The sequence below is a fragment of the Leguminivora glycinivorella genome, chromosome 18 (assembly GCF_023078275.1).
Source record: "Leguminivora glycinivorella isolate SPB_JAAS2020 chromosome 18, LegGlyc_1.1, whole genome shotgun sequence".
NCBI classification, from domain to species: Eukaryota; Metazoa; Arthropoda; class Insecta; order Lepidoptera; family Tortricidae; genus Leguminivora; species Leguminivora glycinivorella.
In genome coordinates this window covers 19,445,732-19,472,073 of record NC_062988.1, presented here as the reverse complement: position 1 = coordinate 19,472,073, position 26,342 = coordinate 19,445,732, and the positions used below count along the sequence as shown (strand labels likewise).

General features: G+C 39.7%; 1 protein-coding gene and 1 long non-coding RNA gene across 2 annotated transcripts in view; one reads left to right on the top strand and one right to left on the bottom strand.

Moving 5' to 3' along the window:
• LOC125235819 (neurobeachin-like) overlaps window positions 1-26,342 on the top strand; it is a 347,843-nt gene that overhangs the window by 232,495 nt on the left and 89,006 nt on the right. The gene's annotated exons all lie outside the window — the stretch shown is intronic.
• On the bottom strand, window positions 648-1,049 carry LOC125235822. The gene is made up of 2 exons (XR_007178137.1): window positions 972-1,049; window positions 648-767 (listed from the first exon to the last, which is right to left on the bottom strand). It is a non-coding gene; the product is annotated as an uncharacterized LOC125235822 (long non-coding RNA).

Here is a 26,342-nt window from a genome sequence, read left to right as displayed (position 1 = left end):
TAATTTTGTCACAACTTTAAAAAATACATCGTACATTTTTCTGTCAAACTATAATATAGTCAAACTATAATAAACTATAAAGTTATGTTCAAAGAAGATGTCACTATACGGGCAGTATTTTCCATTATAATGTGTAAATTACACTCAGAAAACCGGTACAGCATAATACAAAGTACCAGGAGAGCAAGACACTCATATCACTAATTTGGTGCAGCACGAAGTGCTCTCAAAGGAAGTGCCCGGGGCTGGCTTTCTTAGAAACTACCTACCTCCTTTATTTGCTGGTTTTTGATGAATGTGAAAACTAAGTTTGCGACTTGTTTGACGTTGGAAAGTTGAAAATTTTACAAGGAGCGTTAATATCACATCTGCATGTCATTTTATTCTACCTTGACGTCCTTGACATACAACATAGGTGATAAGCCCTTCTGTAACGGAGAGTCTCATTTCAATATTCTTATGGCCCGTGTGACAAACGATGTCTTAAAGACACTTGGGATATAAAAAATATGTAAACTCCGTAATATAAAAAATATGTAAACCGTCGCAAACTTCATCTGGCTTGTCTTCTTTTTGGTACGATTAAATACAAATCTCCGTCATATCTTTTTGAGAAGCTATCATGGATGTCCACTCGTAGATCGTTAGGGGCTCGTAACTGCAGTGTTCAACTGGTGACGCCTCGACACACCTCAGCAGCATTTCGTGGTAGTTTTAAGTACTTGGCCAGTCGCTGCTGGAACAACATTCCTCCTCCCCTCAGGAACCTGCAAATTAGTATCAAATCTTTTAAAACCAAACTTCAGTTATGTATACTTCAGCACCAGCGGCAGCAGGAAGCTTTCCGAAATGACACAAGTTTTTTGTAGTGTTCTTAATCAATACTTTCAAGTAACTGTGTTAAGTGCTTGCTACAATTTGTACAAATGAGCAAGCCAATTAATTAGTTAATTAGGTAGTAAAAGGCATACCTGTTTTATGTCCTTTCTTTACAGACACAGCCAAAGCGCACTTGTTGATCTTGAAATAGGCTGAGAGCCTGGGAGTTGGTTGATGGAAACACTAGTTAGTTCTGGTGTATAACCTAACCTATCTCCTAACTCTCTCCAGTCAAGTCCAGATACATTGTGCTTGTAGTTTATATACAGTTAACCTACGTGCTGAGAGGCAATCCCTTATCGTATGGAGAGGTGGTTTATCTACGTTACTACGTTGTCTACGTGATCAACGTGTAGGAATGTCTACTAGCCTATCACGCCCCGCGTGTCCGCGTTTTCGCAATTTATTGCCGCATCGTAACTTGTGCGTATAATTGCTGTAACCCAATCGTCACTTATATAGGTGATAACTGTATGCATATTGTTGCTTGGCACTTCGGAGCACACACGCTTCGGCAACGTAAACGCTTTTGTAACAAAGAACTTAATCAATGTATTATTGCACTTATTTTTCCGTGAAACGAGTTAACGTTATGCTTGTTCCTTGTAGTTATTACTTTTTTAGCAGATTGAACTGTTTGAAATGTAGAAATGTAATTTTATATCAATCGTGAAACGTGCAACATGGTTTTCGTTTTCTCATATGAATGTCATCATGACACCTAACCCATCGTGCAGCGCGCAGGCGCAACAAGATGGCGTCGACCCAAGAATGACAAATGGGCGCGTTCAAGTTATATTAAGGACGTGTTGCACGTTTGCGTCCGTGGCCCACAAATGGTGTCGCCGGAAGACCAGCGCTGACTGTATGGTTAGCATTATGCTGAGGCGGGACCATTTCCTGGTAAACGATAATTTTTATATTATGTTCTAATAATTAAATGTTTGTATTTTTAATACCTATTGTAATTTACCACGAATAAACGATTTCTATTCTATTCTATAAAAGAATATGTTACTAGAAATTTCAAAACTCCCGACGAAGTAAGATTTTTCTATAACCTATTACATTTTCATGTTCTCCTGCATTCAATTGCACATTTACTACAGATGTAGTGCGAAAAGTTTATTCTTCGTATTTTTCCGGAAACGTTCGTATTTATTTATCATGCTAGTTCAGACAGTGTTAGTACGTGTTGTATTAAGACTGGCTGAAATAGCATGACACGGTCGTAAGTTTCCGTAACAATACGAAGGAAATTCTTTTCGCACTACATATGTACTGTAGTTTCTTCATTCGCTATTTAACGAGCCTATCTCAATTCGCCATAAAAAAAGGGTTCAGAGACCTCTCGAATGCCCTCACATGTAATTCGAGGCGCGGCAATTTACACTAAATTCATTACTGCCACCACATTAGCGGGGACAAATGCCCTGGAGCGCCGGTCACAAATAAAGGATCGTCCCTGGGTATCTGAATTGAATATCAGGGAAAACTAATTTAAATGAGGTAGGATATATTTTACACTACGTCTGGCTAACAAGCATGCGGTTTGCATGTTGTAAGTAGAATCTGTAGCCTATGGGCATCTGTAACTGTAGTTGTTACAATGCGAGTTGCCAACTCTAAAACTTTGCGCCATTGTTGACCTCTAGCAACTTTACACACCATCAGGAATACAAAACAAATGACAATATGGTTGTAGGTATCTTGACCGACAAGCATTCAGCCTCTCTTGTGGAGAGCGGTGACGGTGACCATTGCGCGTTCTTATTTAAAATAGGCTAGTTTTCTATACTTAAAATAAAATATTTTATGCAGTGCACGAAATGAAGCACCACATAATTAGAAGAACGTGTGGTGACGGGTTAAGAATTTCACCACCCCCTTTCTTCCCGTGGGTGTCGTAGAAGGCGACTGTGGGATATGGGTTGAAGTGTGGCGTAGGCGAGAGGCTGGCAACCTGTCACTGCAATGTCACACTTTCGTTTTCTATCGACCCCTTATTTGCCAAGAGTGGCACTGAAACTTGAGTAGTTTAATGTGCTCTGCCTACCCCTTCATGGGATACAGGCGTGATTGTATGTTGTTGTTGTTGTATAATTAGAAGAAAAATAAGGACAGTAGTTATTTTTAAACATAAATTCTATTTAATATGTCAAAGAGAAAGATCTGATATTAAGTAAATGAATTGACCGTGACCACAGTATAATAAAGAGTACTATCGTACAGTATGGCCACTCCCGCTCCCCGCTGAAAGTGCCGCCCACCCCCTCTCGGTTACCTGACAGTTACCGCCTGTCAAAAACGCGAACAGTCGACCTGTCATATCTCACTCATACAAGCATGGTACGCGTTCACCTACACGAGCTTAGACTGTGTGCTAGGAACGCGCCTCTTTCATATATTTAATCGCCAGTGTCCGAGGTGTGCCGTGACGTCGGTCCCACGTCGCTCCTCAGTATTTCATAGTAATTCCATATTAGCAAATCGTATTGACAGTTCATAAAAAGAAGCTGATTTGACTAGTAGGAAACTAGCCTATTACCTCAAAGGACTAAAATAAATTTAGTTAAGTTTTTGGGGTTTTTTTCATGTGTTGACTAATTAAGTATATTGATGTTTATCATAATTGAGCCAGAAAAAGATATTTTGACTTTCGTATTAATCGATGTCTAAGTATAAATAAAAATTTATATAAATAAATAAATAATAAAAAAAAAATTGCTTTATTTCAGATCAGTCCATAATAGGTTAGTAGATACAATTACACAAAAATCCTTACCGACTATGTTAGTATAACTACAAACTAGCTAAAGAAAACTAAAACTAAGACTATGTACACTTAACAAATAACAACACAATTGCGCAGAAATTTATTTATTCCTGTCCGTCACTACTGCCAGTTGCCACCCAGTATTCAGTGACAGGGCAGTTAAGGCGCCCTTCTAATGCACGAAGGAGGCTGTTGCTGCTGCTACGCACTCTTCTCAGCAGCGAGGCAATTCTCTTCCGCCTAATTGCGAAGAAGTCGTCTGTGTGCGCTTCCGCGAACATGCCGGAAGCACTGCAGTGTTTCACATATAACATGGTATTAATCGTTAAGACCTTAGATAACTAACTCTGGGCAGAATAAAGTGTGACGTCATTCAGGCCCGCTGTAAAGGATCTCAAGGACACTCCGCACTCCGCCGTCGTACTTGGTTTCCTTGTTACAAGTAGATGCACGAGTTGCAGAATTTTTTTTGCGGGTTTTTTTTTAATTCTTTTGAAATTAATTTAAAGACCTGAGAATATTCATAACTTTTATGTACTAAAATAATAATAATCAGGTTTGACTAGACCGGAAAAATGGTATGGTGTAACTATACCATACCGGTATGGTATATAGTTAACAATGCGAGGCGACGAAAGACGTACCTCCACCTGGTTGTTGACCATCCAGAGTATAGTCAACCAATTGGAACCTCTCTACATACAACCATGTCAAAATGACAAGCAGTAAGAGACTTACAATCTGATTTAAACATCAATTTGATATAGTTCTACAGTGGCCTATGGTTCCAATTGGTTGACTGTACATAACCGAAAGAGCTAGGAGTGGACTGCACCAGAACTAGGAATAGTGGAATGGTATTCAAGAAAATCCGCCTTCAGATAACAGGATAAGGCTCAAGGCAGGACGAAGAAGTCTGTATTCGACAGCAGACAATAACATTAGGCACTTGTGTTGCGATTACGCCGATACGCACGGCGGCGGGCTCGGGATCCAATTTAAGTTTGTGCGAGTTTGCCGCGTCAACGCATCACCTAAGGAATAGGCTGAAGCGTTGTTAATATGAGTACGGAAATTCAGCAGGAAGAAAAGGAAACGCACTTATTACCACGTCTTATGTGCCTTCCGTTTAACACCTTCGCTATACGGCAATTAACGCAACTCGTAATTACCCATACTTCGTAAGAGGTCTAAAGACCCCCTACCGCAGTGAACGTGTTAAGTGACTTGGAAGATTGCCCTTCATCGTGTAAATCATGGACCATGGACCACCTCTTCCAGTGGTTTTCAATACATCTTTCACCCTGGAAGAAGATTACTAAAATTAGACCTCAGGCTCTCTTGAGTAAGTAAATTCCATATTGTAACTGTTCCATATTTTCAGGTAATCTAATTATTTCTTCGGGGGGATGAATCCCCTTTATATATTTCTTCTATTCTTTTGTCTCTCATTACTTGTGCCACCGGCGGGCAAGATTGCAAAGCCGTCCAAAAACTGCCATTTTTCGCCGTTGTACGCTAGATTGGCTCTTGATTTCTCAAAAGTTCCCGCTCTTGACTTGCGCCAAGGGCGGGCTTCTCGAAAAACTGCCATCTTTCGGCATTGTACGCTAGATTGGCTCCGGACCGTTCGCGAGTTCTGATTGGTTAATTACCAGCTGTCACTCGCCGAATCGCCATCACTGTAATAATGGGCGATTTCTTTTACGATATTTCTATAATACTAATATTTTTTCTGTGTTCCTAGAAATACACTTGATCAGAAATATTTTTGGCACAAATTCTGTCATTCTTTTGCTGATTGGGGAAAATGGCGGAACATATTGGATTTTAAGCAGATTTCTTAGAATTATGAGATTACTTTCGTGAACTTTTCTGATACTTCATTGGATATATGAAAAAGAAAACATACCTAATACGAAAACAGAAAATACACAGGTACCTACTCGCCTTATTAATAAAATGCGTTCTATATTTTTAAGTGAGTGGTTTACGTAGAAGGAGGATTCGTTTTTACGTTCGTGTTCATTTTATGTATGTTTTTCTACTCCCGTGTTGTTATTCGTCATTTACAGAGTCGTCCATAGATCGTTAAAACCCTACATAAAAGATGCCCGCCCCCGCCCGGCGGCCCGCGCACCCACGCATACGATATAGCTCTTAAAGCATTGTTAGGTAGCCTTTAAGGGATATAGCGGGCCGCGGGGCGCCGGGGGCTGGCGGCGGCGGCGCGGGGGAGTGCGAGCGACAGGGTGAGGCAGGAACAGAGGGGAGGCCGACGCGTCAAAAACTAAGTGCATGGTCGTAGAAAAAGTATTGTATGTAACGGTGTTTAACTGAGTCAAAAAATACTCGTGGCGTCTTAATAACCCACGCCACTCGTCTTTTTTGACCTCCTTTAAACGCCTGTTGCATAAAATACTATTACTGATAACTCCGACACTTATTATTAAGTATTAAAAAGTAATTATAGTTATAGTTTGTCCGACGGTTTAAGAGCTAAAAGCCATAAAACTTGTTACAATGGCATACAATGGTTAACAATAGATGACTAAATAGCTTATCTTTATGGCTTTTGGCTCTTACACCGCCGGACGAACTATACACTTGACTCATTAGCCATTAAATAATTTATCTATAAATAAATTAAATAACCCATACAATATACCCTTATTATACAGATGTAGTGCGAAAAGGTTTTCCTTCATATTTTTCCGGAAACGTTCGTATTTTTTTTCATGCTAGTTCTAATAGTGTCAGTCGTGTCCTGAGACTGACTGAAATAGCATGAGACGTTCGTACGTTTCCGTAAGAATACGAAGGAAAACCTTTACGCACTACATCTGTAAGTAGATACCTATTATTCGAAACACTTTGTGACGCAATGTAGTGTAAGTAGTGGGCACGTGTAGATATTTAAACGTGGGTTGTCTTTGTTTCGGAAGCTCGATCAATACCTTACTTATGTGCGAAATATGTCACGCATTCATCAGATCGTCTAACATGAGTTTGCTATAGTTTAGAATATGTTACTCGATAGTAGTTGGTACATTAAATTATCAATAAATTACTAAAAATTATTATGAACTAGCTTTTGCCCGCGGCTTCGCTCGGGTTAGAAAGATACAAAAAGTAGCCTATGTCACTCTCCAACTATCTCCACTTCAAAAATCACAATAGTTCCCGTCAATCACCGTGCTAGATGGAGAAACAAACAGACACACACACTTTGGCATTTATAATATCTAGATTATGATATTTAATGTAGACGTCACGGAGACGTAGACGTCAATACGTGGCCAACGATGGAGTGAGCTCGCCAAGATGGCTGTTCACCCTTGATTTGAAGGTTGCCGGGTTATATGAGCTCGGAAATATAGCCGCCGGCAAGGAATTCTACTCCTTGGCAATGCGCATAAAAAAGAAGAAGAAGCAAAACGCTTCGTTCGAATTCGCGGAAAGTAAGGATTGAAACCGGCCGTGCGTCTAAGAGTCCGATGGTAGAATGGGGACCGTGGAATAAGCTCGTGTAGCTCTTGAGCACACTTCCCGAAGTGTTTTTTTTTATAAACAGACACGTCTGCAATTGATGCCACTAACCTTGGATTAAATTTAAACGTGGAAAAGTACTACCTTGGATCAGACTTGAAACTTATCTAGAGGCCGTACTTTAAATCTTATACCTTTAAACGAGCAATTCTTGTATATGATCTCGGAAACAGCTCTAACAATTTCGCTGAAATTTTTATATAGGGGGGTTTTCGGGGGTTTAAAATCGATCTAGCTTTGCCTTAGTTCCCGGAAAACGCGAATTTCCATGAGTTTTTCTTTCGCGTTAGTAAACGCAAAATATGGTCGTTAATTTCGCCTACCGTGCATCGGCTGGGCGTAGCTCAGTCGTAAAAGGTTGTTCTAATGTTCGCAAGCATGTCGCTGGTGTCACAGGGTTTCGAATCCCGGCCAGAAATAAAGTTTTTTTTTTGTATTTTGAAGTTTTTTTTTATTCTTTAGATTCGTGGTATATTAAAATAGAACCAAGCGAAGCTCAATCGCCCAGATATTGTATTCTAAAATGTCAAACACTCTTGTTAGAAGACCTGATTTGCCAATACGTGGGACGACATTACCGGTAAGCACGCTTTGTGTCAATTTGTACCACGCAATTCCATGAATTGTTAATAATAATATGTATTATACATACTACTGTCGCAGTAGAAATTTTAATTAGTCTGCTGCCATAATCGCATTAGTTTCGAATCGGTGAACAAAGGGTAGTTAAATAGTTACAGTTAAACAATTATTATAATCTCGCAGTGGAATATGTGATTTACTTTTGATTTTGTCGCTGTGTAACTTCAAAAACTTTATAGATACCTAGTTTCAATTAAAATCGAATACGAGAAATGGAATAGATTATGAAAGTTGCTTCCCACGCGGTTGAAGTTAAAACTACCTGTGAGTTCTTAGTGTTCAAATGAATTGGAATTTAATATTTATTTTCACGTTATTTGAATGGCAATATTAAAGTCTAAGGAATATAGCACCGACTTGAATATGCTAAAATGAGTGTCATAAAATACACAATACTCTCTTAAAAATAAATAAGGCACTAATGATAACATTCCCACTATGTAGTTTGGTCTTATCTAGTTTGGTCCGTTCTAGCGTTAGGATTGATATCATTTGCAAACGTACTGATGAGTAGTGTGAACAATAATGAACGACCATATATTGCTCAACCCGCGCCCTGGCACAATGGCAAACAGCCAACATCAAACGATAACTTCGCCTTCACAAATTTCATTCATATGTTGATAGGTCAGTGTTGTTTATACTTACTTACTTATTGACGCAGCGACCCAAAATGAGTCTTGGCCTCCGACACGAGTGTACGCCAATCATCCCGATCCTTAGCGACGTCCCTCCAGTTGTATGCTTGAAGATCGTGCAGATCCGCTTCAACGGCATCACCCCAACGATATCTAGGCCGTCCACTTGGCCTCCGTCCTACTGAGACACCTAGGTATGCCCTTTTCGCGCCACGATCATCCTCCATTCTTAAAACGTGGCCGAGCCAACGGAGACGATGGGCCTTAGTCTCGCCGATGATGTTAGGCGCAGCCACAAGGTCTTCAATTTCGGCATTTTTGAGGAGCCTTAAACTACCATCCGCTCTCCTGACAGGACCCAAGATCTTTCTTAGCACTTTCCTTTCTGCCACCAGTAACTTATTTTCTTCCTTAAGGGTCAGTGTTCAAGTTGTTTATAACATGCATAAATATCAGCTGTAAAATTCAGCTCACTTGCTGGTTTTTTAGGCACGTATTATGTTATTTTCTGCCATTTCTTAAAAAAACTCTGCAACTTATTAATTGATGGAATGTAACCCAAAGTTTGTGAGTCTACTACTGCCATTTTTCACTTAATTTTATGACCCAAATACAGTTGACTTATTTAACGTTACGTTGATCGCGAAACCTCACTGATGAATAGTCGAAACAGTAATGAACGTCCATATATTGCTCGACCCGCAGCTCTGTCATCAACAGTGGCAAACATCCAACATCGATAACTTCGGCTCGCACAAATTTCATTCAAATGCGAATAGTACAGACAGTTTAGTGATTGATTAAAAGAGACTCGAGTCTATAAATTATTCGAAAAAATCGAATACAAAAACTATGACTGAAATAGAACGGCGTGCGGCGGTGCACAAGTGTAGACCCATAAGAACTCGAATTGTCCCCAACTTTAACTGTCAAGATCCTGTCGACGCTCTATTAAGGCAATATAACGTCTTCTAATGAGTTGGGTTTCCATAAAGGTGCTGAAAGACTCGAATCCATCAAATTTTTTAGACACAGGTTTCGACTCACGACGAAAAACTGCCTGAGCTCTTGAATACTATTTTATTTAGTCTGTCACAAGCAAAATTTTGCTTAAAAGAAAACCCCGATCTCTATGTGTAACCCCTTATTCAAATAAACTACTTTTTTTTTAAGTCGAGTCTGCTTTGAGACTCATAAGACTCGATTCCCCAAATCTAACCCCCTGTTGTCGCGCCGCGTGTACATTATCGGAATTAAAATGAAAATCTCTCGTTATCAAGACAATATTAGAAAGTTTGCGTTCGAAAACCCCGATCTCTATGTGTAACCCCTTATTCAAATAAACTACTTTTTTTTTTTAAGTCGAGTCTGCTTTGAGACTCATAAGACTCGATTCCCCAAATCTAATACATTATCGGAATTAAAATGAAAATCTCTCGTTATCAAGACAATATTAGAAAGTTTGCGTTCCGGATTATCCGGCGCGGACTAATATTTCAATAAATATTAATGATGAGAGAACTTCGTGCGAATTCCCAGGGGCGGATTCTGTTTCTACATTTTGAAAAGGTCTTGTCTTTGTTTCTATAAATCTGACAAAAATAACTCTAATAAGCGCGAGTCATATGATTTTTTAAGTGATGAGATGTACGTGATTATGATTCGAAATATTTTAACACATTCACAGGCGACAAGGCATACGGAATAACCAAGCATAGTTCTTTAAAATGTGGCATTTGAAAAAGTTTGCCAAGATAACATTTGATTGTTGTCACGGTATTATGTTGACCATAGTTTATACCCGAGAGCATTTGCAGAGTAGAATAAGGAACCTACATATGAGTGGACAAAAGTTTACTTAAACTACAAGGAATGAAATAAACAAAAATATCGCTATATTAACCAGAATTAATTGGACAATGAAATGCCCCTATAGGCTATTATTTTTGTTTGTGCCATTACCTGCATATAGCGCGTTTTTTAGAGTTTTTCGTAATAATACTAAATGCATCTATTATTTACTAATGTTAATCGCTCTAGATTGATATGGGTTTATCTGTAAGAAAGGAGAGACTTCAGTTCGTTGCAACTTGCAAGGATTGGATCAAAAGCGTTTTGTATTTAAGACGCGACGAACTCTGTCTACGTAGTTGCGTATAGAAATAAGATGACATCTGTATGAAATTATTAAAGCAAAATCGGCTCCCGCGGGAAAATTTAAATCACATTGTTTGCAGCAGACTTATTAATACGAGACAAGTCGAGCGCCTAGGGGCGATTGCGGGATGGGCTTGAAATATGTTTTTAACTGAAGTTTTAAGTTAGGTATACCCATAGTGATATTTTATAGAAATGACTGTCCGTAAATTACATTCCATTAAAGTTAGGTAAGTATTATATTTTATTTATGTACAATTTTGCTGTAGTTTGCTTATACTACGTTCATGATTTGTTTGTAACACAAAAAAAAACAACCAGTAGGTACTCTGAATTACAACTGATATAAAAAAAACTCTTTCTAAAACTTATGTAAAAAAAACATACATATATATTACCTTAAAGGTGTTTGATACGCTCCTAGCAGGGTCATGCTATGGTACGGTCTACTAGTGGGGCAAAGACCTTAAAACAGTAAGGTTTAACGAAAGCTTACATTACAATACTTTACATTATTTCATAGAAGAACATACATATGCGGTCTTCAATTAAAAGGCGCCACATTGTCAGTTGCCGATAAGATCAATTTCATAAATTTCTTCACGAAGTTTCTGCCCCTTCTCCTCCTTTCCCTAACATAATTTACGGATGTCCTCTAATAACAAAGAAATTACTAACCTACGGATACCTGAATAAAGTAGTGGTAAATGGAGTAATAATTCACCGTGGTAGAACGGGGCCGCCGTGACTAGATGGGTGGAACGGGGCCCATTTGACTAGAAATCAAATTACGCGTTGATAAAAAGAGCCTTTGTTAGTTTCGTAATCAATTTCTCGATAGGCAATCACCCGCGGGGGTGGAGATTGGAGCACGTCACCAGGGTTGCTGGTTTATAAAACAGAAATAGCGGAATGCTGTCGATTTTTGTCTCGATTTTTTTTATACTATTAATTGGTAAATAAAAATATTGAAACAGTTTCCGTAACGTCGTAGACCTACTTATGCGTTGCGCAAGCGCTCTTGTGCGTTCCAGGAAAATGTCCTATAGAAAATGATTTTGTCCTATTGAATGATGGTCAGTAGGTACAACAAAATCCGCAAAGCACGAGATTATACTGCCAATTTGTTAATCAAGTTTATGTTTCATGACAATCATTGTTTGATAACAGTATCAGACACAGCCGCTTTCTCAGCGTTTTCAGAATCGTATTAGGTAAGAGAGATTGTCGTGGAATGCCCTCGTAGCCCACAAACGCCTGACCGGCAGAAACAGAACACTATGAGCCCTACTCTAGTGTACCCGTTGAACTCTGCCACACCTCGGACACTGGCGATCAAATATATGAAAAAGGCGCGTTCCTAGCACACAGTCTAAGCTCATATAGGTGAACGCGTACTATGCTTGTATGAGTGAAATATGACAGGTCGACTGTTCGCGTTCTTGACAGGCGGTAACTGTGAGGGGGTGGGCGGCACTTTCAGTGGGGAGCGGGAGTGGCCATACTGTTCGATAGTAGGTACTCTTTATTATACTGTAGCTCTAGCTCTGCTTTAGATCTCTAATTGGCACCACAAAAAGTGAGATGACATAGTCAAGAATTCTTGCCTCAAAATTTTTATTTCCATATCCTTAGAACTACGGACTTTTCGATAGCATTGGCAACACTGGCCTCTTGAGGTCCGGCTAAACAAACGCGCCTTGAGGGCCCTCACCCAGGGTCCTACAGGCCTAACTCCTTGCGCTTTAATTGCGCGGATAATTTATTTATCCGATCCGTTTCGGGGCCATTATCCAAATTTGAATAACTTCTGTTTGATAGACTGACGGTTGGAGCGGATTGAAAGTTGCAAAGCAGTTTTGAATATTTTTTACGTTATTATCTAGTAATCTCCTGTGAGGAAGAGCGGAGATTTCTAGATTTATCATACCGGTTTACAACTTACGAAACTTAACCATTTTATGTGGTAAGTAAAGACCACGTAAAGACAATTTGGTTATAAATATTTCTTTGAAAGTTCTCGAATGGAATTATATTGAGTATATATAATACGCCCACATTCCCCGACAACGACGTATACAAACAACTCCGATAAAGTACCAGGAATCCTCAAAGTAAGCTAATATTTGGCGTACCTTTTTAATCATCTCTGAATTAAATTATTTATGAATATTTATAGATGACAAATTTTCCTGGAGGGTTAGTATTATTAATGACAGATTATAACAGCAGGAACAACCAGTGAATTTGAAATATACAAAAACTCTCGCACAGTAACTGACGTACTACTATGTACTTGTTGGGATAGATGGATAGATGTCGACGGGCAGCTGAATAGCCCCCCCCCATACATCTAGCGTCTCGGGAGCGTAGCGTCGGGCCAACTGTATGGAAAAAGACGCCGCGTCGACGTCGCTCGCGAGACGCTACTTATAGATGGGGGGGGGGGCAAAATGTTATTTTTGTAAATTCTATGTTAATCAATAATCTCTCGTCATTAAAATACAGGTATTTGTAAAGTGCTATAATAAACCACTTCCTTTTCTATTTCAATCACCAAATTGCTGCTTCATTCAATCTCCAAGAGGCCTGTTTTAAAACACGGCCGCTCCAACGTCAAGTGACTCCACACAAGCGATACTTCGACAAGTATGCCTTGACAAACAAGAACACTTCTCGCTATATTTTCAACCTTAGTCTAAAATGTGTAAGGAAGAGAGTGGGCTGTGGGGGCTTGTAGGCTGAAAGACGTCAATATGAATATCGCCGGAGGTGAGCGGCATAGTGGGCCGTTATAAAGAATAACAACGAGCGATGATAGAATAACAGCGTCTCGCGTAGTGATGGGACGATGAGAATATTCTCGTTTCGGAGAATTCCTTTTATTTCCAGAAAATTTCAAACTTTCTCGAGAACGTTCTCTGTGACTAGTAAAAATTTGTGCACTATGTTACTTTTATTCTCTTTTCTTCAATTTACATCTTTTGTTTTAAATAACGTGTTTTTTTGTGAAGTTAGTGAGGTTTTACTGCAGGTCTTTAATCATCATCATTATCAGCCTATCCTCTTCCACTGCTGGACATAGGCCTCTCCAAATGCACGCCACTGCTCCAGATCTTCAGCTAATCTCATCCAGCCCGCACCAGCCAACTTGCGGATGTCGTAGTGACATGGAGTGCCATGTGACAAGATGGGCGAAGAAGGGCGTCCTACACCACGTTTGCCGAGTCGCGGTCTCCACTAAAGAACCTCTCGGCTCCACCGATCGTCTGTCCTGCGACTAACGTGACCAGCCCACTGCCACTTCAGTTTGCTAATCCGGTGAGCTATGTCGGTAACTTTGGTTTGGTTTGGTTAATTTATTCAACATTTCTATAAACTTTACAAAATATTTACGTATGGTACTTATTTGACTTTTTTCTTTTGCTGTTTTTTTTAATATGCGATAAAAAAATATTTGTCGAGTTTGTGACAATGGTTTCAACTCACGGAGAACGTTTCCGGAAATTTCTCTTTCATTGCACTGTTCTCGGGAAAATTTCGGGAACGGTACATGACTAGTCTCGCGAGTTCCGCGAATTACCGATTTTGTTTATGCTAGCGAAACGTATTTTGCGTGTTTAAAACGGTTTAAGATAAACGCTTTATTCAACGTAGATAGATCACTCTTTGTTTTGAGAGCGGGTGTGCTTGGGAATGAGGAAATTTGATTTCGTTATCTAATTTGCTGCGCTGAGTACTGAAACTCGAATAAATATGCAGAATATTACTGATACAAGGGTTGATTAGACAAATACCTTCTGTTGACTCGTTTTTGTTTTCGCAAATGAAAAGAATTATTATGCATTATTATGTATTAAGCGAAAAGCCAACGAACTACTCGCCTGTGATGAGATGAATTGCTTTTGTAACACCGAATATATTTAGAAGTGATTTGGTATAATATTTTTTTCATGTAAAGTTATTACCGTAATCCCACCCGTTACTTTTGGTGTTGATTGTACAGCTAGCGTCAAAATTACATGGACACATGAAAAACCTTTAATACAATGACTATGCAATTTTGTAGCTGGCTGTACATTCATCGGTAAAGCCCAAAAGATAGTTTTAGAACTATTAGTCATGGGCCATGGCCCACAAAACAGCTTGCGAATACTCGTGGACAAGTCGACGGCCGACGTTCGGTAAAAATTTCACGCTAGTTCATACCACCCTATAGTCAGACAGTAGGGATAAGTTGAAATTGTTCACTGGGAAATATACATAATAATTTTAATTGATACTTACCTATAACGAATTGCAAATGACGAACACACTGTACGGGTATCAACAGGGATGCCCTTATCGAATAATATTGGTTTAATATAACTAAGGTGGATGTACTAGTGCTCGACGCGGTACTAGTACTCGTCACCCATGGTTTAAATAGCGATTAATAAGATAAGATTACCGTTACATTCATCGTAATTAGATTTATTAGATGAGAAATGTTTGTAGCCTTCACATTTCATACGCCATATTATAAAATATAGAAACTTTTTTCAATTAATGAATAATATATGTGATGACATTGTCATGAGCAATCAATCTCTCAATTTTGTTAGCGATTTGGTTAAGCTTTGCTCGTATTTGCTGACTTATTTAAAATACTTTCACGGTAAGTTGTGAACATATTCTATAATTATGTTGGTGCTAGAATGTGCGGGAAGATATTTAAGTAATTAAATGTCGATTTTGTTCATTGTTACAGTGATAAACAAGCGTGTCATTTATTAGGACTGAAAACCGTCGCAAGTCTAAAACTCGACACGGCTGGCATTTATTGGGACTGTTACGTTATTTTCCAAGTCCCAATGTTTGTCGAGCCGTTTTTTCAGGATATCACGATTAAGTAAGATCTCTGTAGTTTGTAGTACTTATTGTATTGTTCAGAAAAGTTTTTGTCATCTCATTATATTACCCTATTCAACCCCAGCAATCTGTGTTAGTTACTCGCACATTATTGTTTTTAACTTACTTTCGTTTTTCAGGCACAAAAAGTTAAGGAAATTATTGCTGTCCTGGATTTACCGCGTCACATTTTCCTGGATCTGTTCTTCGTGATGCTTCCAGATACAGAGGTGGATTTAAACGACGAAGAAGTGTAGCCGGCAAAGTATTGCAGAACCTGTGGAATACAATTTTTATTTTGGGGGAATCCCTATTTTAGTTCATTACATAATTTATTTTGCTCAAAATGCGGAGCCGACTTATTCTATTTTATTACATAAATGTAACACGTAAAAAGTAAATGTTATCAACAGAATACGTTTTTTTTATTAAATTATTTAATTTTGTAGTAAATTTTAACCCAAAACACTTGTTTTTTACTGTTTTTCCTGAATCATACTTAGATGTCATCTATTAGGACTGCCAGCAAAAGCACCTGTCAGTTATTCGGACAAGCGTATTGACTTACGTTTTATTTAATTTTGAGATTTTTTTATATTATCACTGTATGAAACTAATTGCATTTAACAAAGTTAAAGGTCACATCTCCCAAATAAGATGGATATGTTTTGTATAGATGGGTAAATTATCGTAATATCACGAAACACATAAATATTTTCCCTTAACCTGTCGAGCAGTGGTACATCCACCTTACTCGTAGAAGTAGTTTACGTTTCGATAAATTAATCGAGCACTGTCCTAGTGAAGTCGCTTCTCTTTAATAATAAAGTCGCATTCCTCAACCGAATCTTGAATTTTTTTATGATCTCAACCGGTAGAATGTCTAATGTAGTAATAACCCATGATGACGAAAAAAAAACACAATTCGATATTACGTTGTTCTTATCATTCTCAGGTTATATTTATTGTAACTTTAGAACAAAACGGGACTTAATCTCGTAAACACTTACATTTATATTTGGCCCGACGTTACCGGCTGATATCAAAGCGGTGTTGTCAAAGCGGACCCCAGGCTCCCATGAGCCGGGATAATGCAAGGAGGATGATGATGATGTTACCGGCTGATATCGTGAGTGTTGTGTGTAGGCAAAGTGACAACCCTAGCGCAAAAGTGAATAATCAAGAACAAGTGCGGACATGAAGACCATTGTGCATTAGATTAACATCTCTGTAACTCATGTACAATACTATCTATCTATTTATATCATACTGCAGCGTAACTGTGTACTGCATTGCCGGTCCGAAAGTCCGAATGTTTTCGCGAAATTGGTGTTTTAATGAGCACCGGAAGCACTGGCGTAATTAAGCCGCGGACGACTGCAGCGACTTCCGGTGCAGAGCACCTAATCCTGATGGAAACTCGCTATTTATAGAACTGAAGGTTTTGCGGAAAAGTTGGGGCTTTACAGAAAGTTCCGTTTTATTCTACTGGATGGCTAGGAAAGGTACTGTTGTCCTAACATATTTTTCTTCGCAAACAAAATAAAAATCTTTTTTGGGATAAATATTGTGATCCGTGTGTGAGACGATTAATCTAACATAAAAAAGTCGATCCGTGGTTGGCAGTGATCGCTTAACATAAGGCGAACGTTTTGATCGTTTGCCTTCTGTATCGTATAAAAAAAAACACAAAAAGTAGGAAAATGATTCTATTATAAGTACTTTTCCATTATTGCAGAAGCATAGAAATTCATAAAAAATGACAAAAATCTATTTTCATTTACTTTGACGCGCAGACATATTATTGTTTCGGATTTAGACCATTGGTTGAATGGTAGAGAATGCTTTAGAGCATTAAGTCCGCCATTTGTACCTTATTTTGATGTGCAATAAAGATTAAATAAATCAATATCTATTAATAGTAAAGAAAACTTATTTAATCCTTACTTGCAAAAATTTTATAATTGTGAGTGTTCGCGGGATGTTACGTCCCACTTTGTCAGTTTATTCATCATAAATAAAGATACAATTAAATCTCGTTTTAATGGTAACTGACAAAGTGGGACGTTTTACTAAACACATTCACAATTTTTCCCTATTCAAATTTATTCGCAAATTGGTAGGAAATCGATTTAAAGCGCATAGTGCGCCTGAAAATTTAATTAATCTACTGTGCAAAGCTTATTTTCGACCGATGTGATCTCGCGGCGCAAATAAATGATGCGTTCGTTACTGCTACTTGTGCAGCGTTGCATACTTTAACAGTTGTCAATAAATATAATTATTCGGTTGTAAAAAATATGGTACGGCTGTGCCGCATTTTGCTCGACTTGGCGTGTGCACTGCCGTGCCCATGCCCCCAGATCCCACGAAACCATCCCTATGGTGGTAAAAATGCTTAACCTTTAAATGCATATCGTATAGTTTTTTTCTTTGGGAATGTCTTCTAAAAATACTCATCGTGTTTAAAACACTGGGTTGATACATCTCGGTCGTTGATATAGTTTGATTACTTTAGGCATTAAAGGGTTAGTTTTACTTTTAATTTAGCATAGCCATGAACAATCTAAAGGGAGGTTTGTTTCACATAAAGAATACATGTATTAAGTATATCGATTGGTCCATCTCTTTGTATGTTTACGACATTTTTACACGACTGCCCCAAAAAAAGAGTGTATTGTTTTCAGCGTTCATGTTTGTATGTAAGTATGTATGTATGTGAGTTTCTTTGTTCCACCATAACTTCTGAATGCCTTAACCGATTTAAATGAATGATATATCATTTGAATCCTTACGTCACCCCAATGAACATAGGATATGTGACGTCACTTAAAATTCAATATGGCGGGCGTATTACGTCATAATGCGCAAACTTTAGAAAACATTTTTTTGCAAACCTATCGAGTGGGGTATCAAAATGAAGAGCTTTTAAAGGCGATTAATAATATGTACACATTATATGCGTTTATGTCTTGTTTTGAGAGATTAAGAGTTTTCAAAATATGTAACTTAAACAAATCTAATAAAAACAAATATTATCGAATGAGACATTAAAATGAAGACTTTAGATAGAGGATAATAGAAAATATAGGTATCCGGAATAACAATAGGTGTTATTCGGGGACCTAATAGTTAATAGACTATGAATCGCGCGAATAGGGTTGAAAACGTTAAAACTTAATCTAGGTACATTGACGTCTGTTTATTAGGCAATACGATCATAAAGATACAAAAGAAATCTGCGTTAACTTACAGATCAAAGCAGGTGCCCGACTGAGTTTCCGGGAAAAAATACAATCATTTTCGGCACGCCAACAGCGGTTCGCCGACGGCTTCTTTGGCTGAATAACAATTAGAAGAATCTCATTACGCATAGTATAATATTCATCTGTAGTTGAAGATCATTTGGCATTAGGTACTGCTAGTTTTCTGGGACTCGCGTATAATTTGTTGTATGGATTCAAGAAGCTACTACCTTTAACTTTTCTAAAAAGTTTCTAAATATCTGAGAGTTCTATACCTATTCAAAGCTATTTATTCCGAGCCTGAGATAGCATATTGACCAATTTCATTCGGCCGAAGGCCGGAAGGCGCCCACATACTTGTACTTAGAGTCGTGCGAAGCCCGAGGGACGCGGTCCAAGACCGGGCGCCGAAGGCACCCTCATACTTAGAATCAGGCGACGCCCGACGCACGCGGTCCATGGCCGGGCGCCGAAGGCACCCTCATACATAGAATCAGGCGACGCCCGACGCACGCGGTCGAAGGCGCTCTCACACATAGAGTCGGGCGAAGCCCGACGCACGCGGTGTTGAAGGCCGGGCACCCAAGGCACTCATAAACAGAGTCGGGCGAAGCTCGACGCACGCGGTTGAAGGCCGGGCGCCCAAGGCGCCCTCATACATAGAGTCACGCGAAGCCCGACGCACTCGGTTAAAAGCCGGGCGCCTAAGGCGCCCTCATACATAGAGTTGGACGAAGTCCGACGCACGCGGTTGAAGGCCGAGCGCCCAAGGCGCCCTTATACATAGAGTCGGGCGAAGCCCGACGCACTCGGTTGAAGGCCGGGCGCCCAAGGCGCCCTCATACATAGAGTCGGGCGAAGCCCGACGCACGCGGTTGAAGGCCGGGCGCCCAAGGCGCCCTCATACATAGAGTCGAACGAAGCCCGACGCACTCGGTTGAAGGCCGGGCGCCTAAGGCGCCCTCATAGATAGAGTCGGGCGAAGCCCGACGCACGTGGTTGAAGGCCCTCCTATAGTTAGAATCGAGTGAGGCCATCATGTACGAGGTCCAACGCCGGGCCAGGGCTGCGTCACTACTATTCTGCTGAGTTTTACGTGGTAACTCATTAGTATTAGTTAAAAAAAGCGTAAGTATTTGTAGTTTTGCGGGCAAGTGAAGGATCTGTTTGTGTGGGGATGCAGAGAAAGAGTGTTGTTGTTACGGTGTGCCATTCTCTCTGTCCTCCGTACTCGAGTTATGGCTATGCAATAGATATGTTGTCAGTGCTTAAAGCACAGAACAAAAGTACAAGTGTCTAAAAGCGAATGCCGTTAAATAAAGTTACCTACACGTTTTATGCTAAAATATCAAGAACCAACACCATGACCTAAATAAAATAATTATGGTTCATGAAATAAAACTATGAAAACGGATTAATTTTTAATTCATTATACGCGATTTAATCCGTTTCCATAGTTTTATTTCATAAGTAACTATCGCGGTAACCGAAGACAATATTAAATTATGGTTCGTTTGTGTGGTCACTAAAATGTAAGAAATAAAATAAATAATTAAAAAATTAAAAAACACGACTGCGGTTTTAAAGCGAACTGAAAAGATGAAAATAATCTTTAGATATGCTGGTCAGTCAACTTGATTAATATAAATTAGAATAATGAGTGTTTAGTCAGGTTCATAAATAGCTAAAGCAAAAGATAATGGTCATGGAGGATATCGTGACCGTATCTGGATCTTTTATTTTCATTGCAGTCGGGGGACCTTCTTGTCAGGTTTTTCTCCATTGTCCCCCGACTGCAATGGAAATAAAAGATCCAGGTACGGTCACGATATCCTCCATGACCATTAACTTTTGCTTTAGCTATTTATGAACCTGACTAAACACTCATTATTCTAATTTATATTAATCAAGTTGACTGACCAGCATATCTAAAGATTATTTTCATCTTTTCAGTTCGCTTTAAAACCGCAGTCGTGTTTTTTAATTTTTTAATTATTTATTTTATATCACTTATCTACGTGGATAAAGCATTCGTCGCGTTCTGGCAAGTAGGTATGTCAGCGTGAGAATGACAGGTGTCTTATCCATGTTGATAAGTGTAATTGTAAGCATAATAGCCCGCCTGATGAGATTATTTATTAGGTTCATCTATGAACAGTCCCGTAGCGGTGTTAATTAGCTCCTGCAAACATTCCTTCGTTTCGCGCCGAGGCCGGCAAAAATATTTATGTCCCGGTTGGCTGTGTTGAGTTATTACATGTTTGTTTCATATATTACTGGGCGAAGTGGATAATAAGGAGTATACTGAATTTATTACTGCACTGAGTAGAGAGTGTACCATTTTAAGTATAATAGTACGATTGATCACATTTTTAATGTGTATAAAAAAATAGAGTGCGTTCCCAGTGTATATTAATGTGTGTGTGTGGTGTGTTAATCGGTAATCCAAACTGATGGATATCAAGAAACATGTACCTATTAATAACAATAAGCACACCTGTTTCATAAACTTGATGATACGTTATTGCGTTTCAAGTCCGTGTTAATATTTTTTGTATTTTACCGAAAATATAACTGATATCAAACACTGCTAAAAATGTTGCCCAGTATTTTCAAATTCCCGGAAAATCCGATTTTGCGTTTGTTTTCTGAATAAATGTTACAAAATCAGCGTTTAATAATTGAATAAATATCTTATGTTATCTAAATGAATCCATAGACAATAACCACAGAGCCTTTAATTAACACCGCTGAGCGGCAAACGTCCCATTTCCGTCCCTTTGTGCCTCCGACGTTCACGAAAAAACTCCACCCGCTCGATAAAGTACCAGTTACATATTTACGTGACGTTCGTTTTACTACATAATGGCACAAAGGATGGGACGACCAAAATGATTGGCAGTCAATATTTTGAGGGATAAGCCAAATCAACATGCAAGTTGTGGAATGAGCTACCTTCTGAGGTGTTTCCCTTGCGCTATGACATGGGGTTCTTCAAGAAGCAGGTATTTAGGGTTCTTAAAGGTCGGCAACGCATAAGTGAGTGCTTATGTCCATGGGCGGCGATGACTGCTTTCCATCAGGCGGCTCGCCTGCTCGTTTGCTGCCTATTTCATAAAAGAAAATATCATATGAACATTCTCGCTTGATGGGCGTTGGTGGAATGCTACAATGCGATTGGTTAATGAGCACGCATCGCGCGCGCGATTTGTCGCATATATTAATTGAATTACAATCTGATAGACTCTACTTTCGATTTCTTATGATATGAAGGTACCGGAGGCGCCCGGCTTTGAACCGCTTCGCCCTATTCGACTCTATAAGTATGAGGACGCCGAATGTGCCCGGCTTTTGACCGCGTGCGTCGGTCTACACCTGAGGTGCTCTGCTTTTGACCGCGTGCGTCCGGCTACACCTGAGGTGCTCTGCTTTTGACCGCGTGCGTCCGGCTACACCTGAGGTGCTCTGCTTTTGACCGCGTGCGTCGGGCTACACCTGAGGTGCTCTGCTTTTGACCGCGTGCGTCCGGCTACACCTGAGGTGCTCTGCTTTTGACCGCGTGCGTCGGGCTACACCTGAGGTGCTCTGCTTTTGACCGCGTGCGTCCGGTTACACCTGAGGTGCTCTGCTTTTGACCGCGTGCGTCGGACTACACCTGAGGTGCTCTGCTTTTGACCGCGTGCGTCGGGCTACACCTGAGGTGCTCTGCTTTTGACAGCGTGCGTCGGGCTACACCTGAGGTGCTCTGCTTTTGACAGCGTGCGTCGGGATACACCAGACACCTGAGGTGCTCTGCTTTGGTCCGCGTGCGTCGGGCTACACCTGAGGTGCTCTGCTTTGGTCCGCGTGCGTGGGCTTCGCCTGACTCTTCAGGTATGAGGACGCTGAAGGCGGAAACTAATAGTCTCTACTCCCGATTCCTTTTGAGGACACTGAAGGTGTCCGGCTTTGGACCGCGTGCGTCTTTGACACCATTGTGCACGAAATACGCCACTGCATTGTCACCACTATTAGTTCCTGTGGGTAACGTCCTTACGAACTTAATATACCTATATGTATTATGTCCCGCTTGCTTCCCGATCAAAAGCGTGCATTTCTTATATACCGGTCATTGATATGCCGATAAGTTTCCACATTACCTATAATACTGCCGATCACGTATCTGATTTGGAATAATCTGTGAATTCAGCAGCAATATACGCCCACGCCCACGGAATCTAATTCCGCCAAAAGTTGGAATACAAGCATTCATGGCAATACAATAACAATTCTGGTAGTCGTGTACGAGGACACAGAGCACTTCAACTACTAGACGGAGCATTCAAGCCAAAGACACCACACATACGTTATTCCGTGGTAATTTAGTATGGAATGCAACTACATACTTTATCCAGTTGTGTCAACGTTTAAAATCAGTGGACGTATCATTCACAGTGTTACAGTGAAATAGACACAATATGTCAGTGTCACTGTGATGAAATAGGCCACCGCACTCGTGTAATTTTTGAATATTTATAAATACGAGTATTAGAGTTGAATGTGGGCTGTTAAACTATGTAAAGGTGTAAGTAAGATGCTGTTCAAATCTTTGTAATTTTACCAGTAAAATTGTACATATGCCCCGCCGATACAGACATAAGCACTTATTAGGTACGCCAAACACACTGAAAGAGGTATTTAGCAACATGAAAACACTGCTAGGTTTCGTAGAGGAGCTGAGGTGGCTAGAGTAGTGATACCTCATCTATTGTCGACTTGCGGAAAATGCCCAATAAAACTAACTGGTGACCCGCCCTTCGTAAACGCTTCATGATACGGTGTCTATCTGTAGTCTGTGACCGGGTGTAAGGGAGGGCCGATCCGTTTTTATCCGGCGCATTAGGATGCTGCCCGCGTGCCGTTAGTGATTGCCGATACCTGGCGGGACCGCCTTCAATAGGGCTGCCGTGTTTAGAAATGTAGTGTATTCTAATTTCCGGACATGGATATAATAATCGTATATTTACAGACTGTGTAAATAAAACCATAAAGTATTGAATTAATTTTTATTAAGCAGAAACGTCTGCTAACGATTCTAAACATTTTTATATTAAAGGAAAAAATGGAAAAATTTACGCTTCCGGCCCCCAAGACGTCACCCCAAGACGTGTGTACAAAAAGGAAAGGCATGGAAAGATTTGCGAGGTCCGGCGTGGCTTCCGTAGCTCAATTGGTAAGAGCATTGCACGGATTGCAAAAATGGTGCGGGTTCAAGTCCCGCCGGAAGCGTAAATTTTTCCATTTTTTCCTTTAATATAAAAACATAAAGTATTGCTCTAAATTTAGTTAAGGTACAGCGGGGCGAATCTCGACTGGGGGCCAATTGTAAATAATCCATTTTTTTATTATCATGTATCCACTGAACACGCCTACCATATATAACCGGTGGACACTCCACTTAATAATGCAAACATTATAAAACATTAAGAGTTTTGAATGATTCACGGTTATTTTCATTAGACTTATATTGACCGGGATATAGACCGTGATTACCTTTTTGATTTTTGTCGAGCTCCCGATATTTCGACGCAGTATGGACCAGTTACATTTGCCCCCCAGTCGATATTTGCCCCGCTGTAACTTACCTATAAGTGCAGTGGTATTTATTTGTAGTATCGTGGACACTTATATCCACAATTTACCGGTGCCTTGCTAAAATGAGAATCGGAATCCTTTCTTTTCAGAATATCCTCTATAAGTAATTCAAACCCCTTAAATCTTCTATAGGTATACATACAGCATTAACCTAAGGACAATCAGAGGTGAAATCAAATGATTACACTAAAAAATACGCGATTTATCTTACCGCAATCTGAACAAATCTAAAAACCTCTCATTTCAGGGTATATCCTACTACATGGCAACCCTGCCCTTGTCATCCTTGGCCCCCTTTCTTGATCCCACCTTATGAGTTAACCTATCTCATCAGGCGGGCCTGTATTTATCTTCGTCGAAGTAAATTGGGCATGTGAAGGCTCCAGGTTTTTAGCCAAAAGGCTGTCTGTGCCTAAATGGTACCTACGTCAATACGCTCTAAGGAATGAGACAAAGTAAAGGGTCTATTTTAATGGCAGTCTTTAACAATGAAAGTATTTTACTTCGTCTTTGAACGGTTTAACGTACGTACTGAATTAAGAAAGTTACACACTTTTTTACATTGGTAAATGTTACTTTTTTCCACGTGGTGGCAAACAAGAATATGTTCCGCCTGATGGTAAACAGTCACCGTAGCTTAATATGGACTGTCGATAAATGCAAAAATGTAACCTATTTTTTTATTATAAATGGGCTTACTCTTGACCACAGACTAGCCAAAGGCAAAGACGTGGCCTACGATGGAGTGAGCTCGCCCAGAAGATGCCTGTGTGCGAAGCCGAATGCACAAACGCTCAGGATAATATCTCTTTGTTGCTATCTATCTCTATCGCCCTTGCGTATTGGCGCGATAGAGCCAGACTAGATTTCTGCGGCGTTTCAGTAGCGTTTCGCTTCGCAGAAATGCCATTCGGCTACGGGACCTGTTCACTCTTGCCTCTTTCGTATAATTATAATACTACGGATGCAGTAAATAAATATGAAATATGTTGATACCGTAAAAAAAAACTGACGACTAACATTATACGTGAGTGTGCACGGGAAAACGTCCCACTTTGTCGATTGCTTTGTCAGTTTATTCATATAAAGATACAAGTAAATCTCGCCTTAATGATAACCGACAAAGTGGGACGTTTTACTAAACACACTCACATATGTACTGTAATACTATTAAAACCAGATTTGTTGCTGTAAATCAATATTTTTCAACTAATAACCTAACCACAAAATTAAAATTTTGAAAAAACCCCCGACCGCGATATAGTGGACCGATTTTCATAAAACATAGCCAAGAACACTCCCGACTAACTCAGCTCAAACAAATAAAAACTAAATCGAAATCGGTTCATCCGTTCGGGAGCTACGATGCCACAGACAAACACACACACACACACACACACAGGCAGACAAACAAACAGACAGACAGACACACACACACACAGACAGACACACACACACACACACACACAGACAGACACGTCAAACTTATAACACCCCGTCGTTTTTGCGTCAGGGGTTAAAAAATATTTGTGCATAAATAAATCTGTCTAGGTTATCACGAAGCCAATAGGTAGGTACTCATGTTTTTCAGCAACATTTGCTGAATTTCAATACGTATACCAGGAATCTCAAAGGCATCTAGCTAATATTTAATCTCATATATGGAGAACGTTGAACCACATATTTCTCATACTAATATAGTCTGCTTCCAATATATCCGAATATGAAATGTATTTTCAACATTATTAAATATCTTACGTAAAATTTAGAGCATTTTTGCTTTAAGACGAAAAGGACGAAAGCCTAAAACCGGCTGAACATACAAACTGCTCAAATTCCTTCCTGGTTATTGATATTTTTGGAAATGTTTTACACAACTTGATATGTTTTTATTATAGCTATGCCCTCGTGTATACGATGTATATACCTACT